We start from the raw sequence: 8,746 nt of genomic DNA on the forward strand, positions 1-8,746 counted from the left end.
TATATTATTATATCCCATGTAATTAGTATATTAGTATATCGCTATTAACCTATTTTGCGTTGAATTTTCATCGATGTTAAGCCTAACAAAAATTTTTTAAAATAATAATCGTCGCTATTGTATCGTTAAAAATTAGAAAATTAAGCCTCGTTTAAATACTGGCTCCCTTTCATGGTCGAATGAGTGTTGCCAGCTAAAACATGTAAAAATAATATTAAAGTAGCCAAGACATAGCCAAATATTGTAGCGCCACATCACTAGCGGACATTTGAAATTTGCCGACTAGGACGGTCGGTTAATCGGTGGTCGGATAATCGAGGCTCTACTGTATATTGAAGGGGATGTCTTTTATAACATTAATTAAACAATAAATTTAGAAAAATGTAATATATGAAACAGTTTATTATGAGGATATCCCATGGGTTAAGTTTAAATTATAATACGTTTCGAAATTATTAGAAAAAAATACTTAAAAATTACAAAAATTTATGAAAATAGCCTATGGAAATATCACAAAAATTGATAAGTTTTTAACAACTTCTACCATAAAATATACTTGTACTATTAAAATTAACAATTTCTACGGCTCATTTTAAATTACTATTAATTTATCACGCTACAAACGAAAATCAAAACCAATTTACTACAATGATCAGGAAATATTTTAACTACAGCAACGCTTCATTAACATAAATGACTTAACAGTATTTAACACTTAAATAGACCTGTTGAAAATCTATTTTATTTATGTACGTATACAATTAATCTCGAGAAAATTACATGTCTGACTTAATTGTTAAGAGTTTAAAGTGTAGTTCGTAGGGTTACGGTAAAATAATAATAATAATAATAATTTTATCTATTCTAATGAAAATTTTTTATGTTCCATCAGTAATAATCAACTGTTGTTCATTCAGGCATTAAATCTTTAGAGTCGTGCTTTTTTAATTAAAGATTACAAACCTCTGAGTGATAAACATATTATTTTTAAAGTTGTATTATCAAGTTTGACCCATTTCCTCGAAAAAACAATGTTGAAAATTCGAAAAAAATAGAGAAAATTCTTCAAAACATCGGAAAGATAAGCTTACTTAATAATACATNGCACACGTATTTGTAAAATCTAAGTGACTCGTACAACATGGAATTCATATAAAACGGAAAAATCAACAGTGTTATAGGGGGGGTCGACTTGGGTACGCGACATTAATTACCTTTTTGTACGCTTTAAAATCCTATACACGTATTTACGAGGAAATATATGTGTAAATATACAAACACTTCCCTGTTGGGTTTATTATATATTAAAGGATTTAAGAATCGTGTAGTAAAACAATTAAAATACCTTAATATTAAACGTATATAGCGAACGATATTATGAGTAACTCGCAACACGCCGATTCATATTATTAAGAAAATTAGTTAAAGAGAGGACGTTAATGATAAGTATTGACGTAGACGATGATGATAAACAAATTTTTGATTTTTAATTATTTATTTTTATTATCTCGGAAGATAATTTACGTTCTTAGATAATTCACATAAGCGAGTTAGAGTGTTTCTCGATAGTTTGAATTCGAATAGTAAAATAGTACAGTTGCCCTTATCGTTCGATCTACGAGACGTTCCATGCATATCAATTATAACTGACATTACTCGACACCTTCGAATGACGTCAGTTATCCCTCCGCAATTGTAACAGCGGGGGAAGTGTTATTATCATTTGTATCGCCGTCATGTTATAATAAAATGATTCTCGTGTGTTTATTCTCTCGCAACCAGAAATTTACGAATTTATTCACAGGAAAATTATATGGTAATAAGTACTTGAGAAAGAAATACTTTAAATTTATCACGTAATCAAAAAAAAAATTTGTGTGTTATAATTTTAAAAATCCCGAATATCAACAGTTTCGAATTAATAAGTTCTAACAAATCCATCCTCTCGCCTATTTATAAAGTTATTAAGAGGGTTATTAATATAAGAATAAATCACTATAAGTACCAATTATGCAAAGATAAACCGTGTCCATAATTCAAAATTTCGACGTAAATTAGGTGTTTAAGAATGCAGGAATTTTTTTCTCTCTTTTCTCCCCTTCGAAATCGTTTGAATAGACATCGTTTAAAAGTACATAAAAGTGTATAGAGTTACATTTAATCGTTAAAATGTTAAATTATCCATAAAAAGTAGAATTCCTAACTGGCATAGAGCCACAGCTTTAGATCATTCGATTAAAATGTAAAACAAACACATTTCCTGTATTATTTCACAGATGGAATCTTCTTTTTTTTTTATTGTGTGGTGCTTCCAAAATAAACCAGACACTCGCGAAATACTTTTGTATGTAAACAGTTTTGTTATTTATGAGACGAATTGGGGGGAGGGAGGGTTGAGTTTAGAAAAGACACGAAATTGATCTGCAATTTAGATATATTCAAAATACACGTTAATAGCAAGACAATCGCAAAGGGTTCTCGAATTCTCTTGAACTTTGTAGACGAATATTACAGACGGCGTTAAAAATTTACTAGAGAACAATGCAGCAATAAAAGAATTATTATTATTATTATTATTATTACAGGCGAGACAGAATTGCAGATGACGATCGATTGAATTATAACTGACTGCAGCAATTTGCTAAAACTTAATCAAATTACAAACTTGTAAATAAATAAGTAAAGAAAAGCCCCCTATTGTTAATAAGATAATGAGGAAACCATTTTATGTTTGAAAGAGTGTGAAGAAACCATTCTTGCTGTTAAAATCCCGATATAATAATGTTTTTTTTTAGGAAAGGATATATTCTAAAATACGATTAAAAAAAATCACTTAAATATTCCATATTTTATAAAAATTAACACGAAAATCATTCTAGTTTCTTTTAAAGTGTCATAGAAACCTTCCTGAAGGACACGAAAAATTTTTCACGTTTCGAAAGAAAAGAACACCAGAAAAATTCACTCCAAAAAGAAACGAACACGGAAGAGCATTGTTACGTCAGAAAGAACATGTGATAATCCTCGTTTTCTATTACATTCGACATGTACGAGACTAAAAAAAGCATGTAAACGAAGTTACAATAGGGAAAATATTTTACAAGATAAAGTATTCCATTACAACCAAATAATAGAGGTATATTCAAATATAATAATAAATTGAATTTTTTCGATTTTTATTAAAAGTGATAGACACCCTGGCGACATTAAAAACACTTTTTAAATTGTTTTTTTTTCAAATAAAAGAAACAAAAAAAAAATCTCCGTCGTGTTATTATCGAAATTTAAATTCCAGACAGAAGCGGTTGTCTGTGCAATAAGTCAAGCCGTTCAGCCGCACAGACACGTTTATCGTACCTGGAAGTTAGTTCAAGGTCAATCACGTGACTGTCTGGAAGTATTGTCGAGGCGGAAGCTCGATCGAAAACTTTCTCGTGTTCTCTCTCCAAAACAGAAATCGTTGCCGCCATCATTATGTAACACACAACAGAATTTTTTTTAAATACTTGCTCGCGACGTTCCTTTGTTCTCGCTTTAAATATAACAAAGGGACGTTGTTTTTTTAACAATTGAAAAATATTTTAAATATTAAAAAATCATCGTCGTCGTCGTTTATATAGAAAGAAATTTTTGCAAATAGGTAAACCATACGCACAAAGAGAAATTACAGGCCATATAAGTAAAATAAATAAGACCTTTCGGGCTTCGTATTTTGGCAAGCTCAAGAATGTGTCTAGGGTATTACCTCACTGTCAATAATAGCTTAGTACAAAAGTGGATTTTAGTTTTCTTCGTTTACTTTGGTTTGGATGTAGAGATATTGTAAGGGGTCTAAAATATTCAGTTGAAGTGTGTGAGATGAATAAACCACTGTTTGTTATACGCGAGAATGGAAAAAGTTGAGCTTACTATAGCGTTTTACTATTAGTTTTATAAAATATCGTATACAGTATATATACCAACACTTCCTGGGGGAAATGGTATGAAAGTTGTTTATAATATAAACAGATTGCTTGTTTGATAAAGTTTGTTTTTTGTTCTAACATATTCCAATCTCGTAATTATAGGGCCTAAATGATGAGTTGTCTAAAAGTTTAAGGCTTTGTTTCCTTGCAATTATATCAGATATTATTTATCTTTAACTAATATTTATCGTTATATATAAGCCTTGTCTCATTGTCTTGTTATGGCCAACTCGAAAGGTACAAAATACTAATAAAACAGGAATTTAAATTCGTTCTAATAAGCATCCTTAAGGAAGCGCTCCAAAGCACTTATAGCTCCTTTACACTCCTTTAAATATATATACATAAAAAAAACATAGTTTTATCAATAAGAAAATTTAATTACTCAATTATTCTTACTATTTATGTAAGTAATAAACATTTTTTTTATGTAAAAAAAACGTATTAGATATCAGATGCTTTGTTTCTAATTTTAGTTACGTGGAGCATCTGCGTTTCAGTAACATCTGCCTTAAAGAAAAACAGAGGAAAATAATTCATGTATAAAAATTATTACTGTACTTGTATCTCGCTATAATAGAACTAAACTGAAGTCTGTTTACTATAAATAAATTAATAATCGTGAAAAACTTATAAACCAAGAACTTATAGGCTATAAATAATGCGTTACATAATAGAGCGGGTAAACAATGACGGTTTATAACTACTTAAACTTTAAAAAAGGCAAAGTTTATGCAATGTATTACTACTTCCCGATTCGACAGAGCGCAAAAGATACGTATAATTACATAATACTTTTCGGAAATCACATACCTAAATTTATTTCTCATGTATACGTATCAGCTTTACTTTTCTGTTAAATATAAGTTATATATATATATAGGCCTATATATAATCATTTTGATTAAAATAGAAGTAGCATACATTGTTAGAAAGCAATAATTCTACTAGAGCAAATATGAATTTGTTTAAACAGAAACATTTTTCTAATCTTAAAAATTTTTAATATTTTTCTAATAAGTTTAACTATAAAAGGTATAATTAAAAAAAGGAATTTCGTATTAAAATTCAATATTTTTATTCCCGATTTAATTTTGATTAGAGTTGTAATGAACTCTAGTAAACGCCCGTAAGGAGGCGTTGTATCTGCGCCACCTTGAGGACATTTTTTAGAGCTCATTTCAACTCCGATTTTTTTTTAATTACTTTGTTTGAATCTTATTTTCTATGTTAAAAATCTGGATTTATTTTATACGGTTCATTATTTTCTGGATTTTTTTACAGTTTTTATGTAACTAGTTTATTTTTAAACATTACGATTATATAACTAGTCGTTATGTTTAAAAGGGTTAGTTTAGAAAACACTAATGTGTAACACGGTAAGTGGAGTGACAACAAGGTCGTAAAACTTCACTCATTCTATAAAGTTAACAAAAAAAGTAGAGGAAGAAAACACGAATAATCTTGAATCATTCAATCTGCCAGCGAAATAAAATAAGAAAAAAATTAATTATGGGAAAGACAACGACCTTCTCCCCTAATTGTTTAGAACTGTGCCAGAATCTCCACCCCAAATTGCTTTTGGGTACTTAATCTAGTGATTTTTTTTTCTGCACTTCCAACACTAGTGAATTTTATTGGGATTCGAAACAAGCTGGCACCATGAAGAGCGTCATCCGCCATCTAATCGAAATAATAGTTTAAATACACTGAAAAAGATTCATATTTCGGATATAAAAGGAAATAACGGATAAAGATCGTTTGTTAACGTTTACAGAATATGAATTTTAATGAATATCGAAGCACCATTTTAAGCGAACCATAGAAGTTTTCATAGATCGAGTTAACGTTACTGAAAGGTGATGAGATACTGACATGAATATCTCTGACTTTAAAAATACCATTTTATCTAAAAAATCCGGTTAAAAATACGAAACTATTTTTAATTGGTGATGTTTCTCATTATATATTCAAAGAGTAGCGAAACTATGTAAGGGCCAATAGGGCCACCAACTTTTAGTGTCCTCAAGGCGCAACACAAAGTATGTAATTGTTAAATAAACGATAGAACATAAAGTAAATAATTTCGAAAGTTCGTAAAGCTGAAAAATAATTGTAATGTGACCACATTACAATTACGAATTTATGTTCTTATATATAAAGTCCTACGATTTATGTAGAATTTTATATGAACATTATATTTTTATAAGAGGAAAGGGAAGAAAAATGTTTTTATACCATGAATAGAAATCTTCAAAATTAGCTTAAAAGAGTAGAAACTAGCTAGAGTTTGGATAGTCGCATCAATGAATAATTCGTTTAAAATCCAATAAAGAATCTCAACTCCTGTGGCTTATAATTGGCTTTAATAGCAATTAATCTTAGTTTATCGAAATAGTTTTATATAAATAAATATTTTATGATATTTAAAACGTTTCGAGACTAAAAATAAAATTAATAAATTACGTTAAGAGGACGAACTTGATCGTCAGCCATCAACAAACTCATCCAAAATGTTATCTTATAGAAAATGATACACTGATACTACATTATTTTCAGTAACCAATTTAATTATTATTAGTTAAAATTTACACTAAATTTTAAGAAACTGCGCTTATATATTTTTTAAATAAATAAAGTAGAAGACTGTGATTCATTTTCTCCAAATTTTACGGTCGAGTAATCGATGGGTTTAACGTTTTCTAGACATCGAGTACGTGTCATGTCTGAAGGATGTCTAGACAATGCAGGATCTAATTTACCGTCGTCTTATTTGAGAATGACACTTCAGGAGTAGTTTCAAGATGCTAATTCTCTCGAATTATACATGAGGTAAAGAAATCTGAGCGGTTAACAAACGTTCTACACGCGCTACTGAGATTTTGAGTGAGTTACATACCATGGAAAATAAAGTTTTATGTGGAATATGAGTTAATTTCCTCAGTAATGGTTTGATTTAAGTTATGAAATCTTTACCAGTTTAATGAAAGAAATCAAATAGGTGACTTTTTTCTCGTCTTTTAAGTGAAAATTTATATTTTTTTCAAACGTTAAGTGGATTTGCAATTAAGGTTAAACATTATCGAAGTAATCTTTGCTGAATAAAAATTGATGGAAGTTGATTTTATTAGATATTAGGTGAAAAATCTGTTATATAAAGCTTAAGTTAAAACGTGTCTCCTCAAGAAATGAAGCTAAAAGTTTTTAAATTGAAAGGCTTTATCTAAGGATTTCACTTCAGTAAACATGAGTGAATATGTGACTTTCAATTAGCGTATAACGTAGAGTGTTGTGTAATATATACCGACTTTAAAAAGAAAGGACTGTTTAATATATACATTAATGGAAATGTTTCTTCGAAAAAAAATATGAGTGAAATTTTCACTTGATTTCGCTTAACAGATAAATTACTTTTAACTGCAACTTAACAAACACTTGCCAAAATCTTATTCAACAAGCATAGCTTTGTTCAGCTCGCTTGACAACTAGATTTAGTAAACATTAATGGGAATAGACTTTATGTATTTAATATTTAATTCTTATATGTTCTATAAATGTTAACAGAGTTAGTTATTCTCTTTTAATCGGATATTTACCCAAAAAAACTTAACGTCTTATAGAAACTATTTGATTGAATTCTTTAGAAAATAATGTCTGAAGATGTCTGTTTAAGCAGACAGATTCTTAAAACACAGACTTAATTTCACTTTAAAACTAGAAATGATATTAAATAAATTCCACGAGTAGACTAAATATTTTTCTAAAGTTACTATCACAAACCAAATAGAAGATTAATGTTTTTAAATTAGATATTCGATGGCATGTTTCCAGCATTTTATTAACGTCATTTCTTCTATTAAAATGTTTTAAAAAAAACGATTGTTCCAGACGTCTATATAAAAATCTTATCTATAAAATATCTATATTAAAAAGAAATTCTAAATGGCTATTTTCGCATTGTTCAATCTTCCTTATATCTGATATTAATATATTGTCCTGAATCACGAAATGTTTTTATCTAACATCTGCTTATTTCGTAAAGGCTAATTTCTTTTCTTGGCTTCGTAAGCTCTTTTATAGTTTTTATTTACGAATTAAAATGCTTTGTCTTGTTAACGTAAACAGAAAAAAAATAAAATAAAATTGATTGTTCTCTCACATAATAAATATTCTTTCACAGAAACAATCATTTAATTTCTAAAAGCGTGCAAAATTTTCCTTTAAATCGTCTACTTCATAAGACTTTTCTGAATATAAAAATTTCAAAAATTGAGTAATTTTTTTTTGTAGAAAAGACACTATAAATGGGCCATTCTGTGTTTTTTTACAGTGTAAACATCTGCCAAAATTCAGCTTTGCAACGTTTCAGACAAAAATAAAACTGTTATATCCGAAAGCGAGCGTGAGAATTCGACATATAAAACATATGCACGTCTACTATAAGCTAATACTAATTATAAAGTATAATTTTTGAACTAACGTATGTAGTATATGTTGGAAGCTGATACTATGCTATACAATTTTTATTCCTACAGAATATCGATTTTCGATTTGTAAGATGTTACGAATGATCGAATTTATTAAATGCCATAAACCTTTACGGATGTAGAAAAACATACGCTAATATATAATATGAAATCCTTATTCTAAATACAAAACTATCTTTAAAGATATATACAAGTGAAGCCATAGTTCTTGAAGTTCAAGAGAGATCATATTTTAGAATTTACTATTAAAATTTCACTCTAAATCTTTAAATTTATAAACCATTTATAATCCAT

The 8,746-nt window shown here is 28.6% G+C and overlaps 1 protein-coding gene across 2 annotated transcripts in view; it reads right to left on the reverse strand.

Moving 5' to 3' along the window:
• LOC111636726 (doublesex- and mab-3-related transcription factor 1-like) overlaps nucleotides 1–8,746 on the reverse strand; it is a 62,238-nt gene that overhangs the window by 13,045 nt on the left and 40,447 nt on the right. The window lies entirely within an intron of this gene.

The sequence above is a fragment of the Centruroides sculpturatus genome, unplaced genomic scaffold (genome assembly GCF_000671375.1).
Source record: "Centruroides sculpturatus isolate CEXI.00-Female unplaced genomic scaffold, Cexi_2.0 scaffold866, whole genome shotgun sequence".
NCBI classification, from domain to species: Eukaryota; Metazoa; Arthropoda; class Arachnida; order Scorpiones; family Buthidae; genus Centruroides; species Centruroides sculpturatus.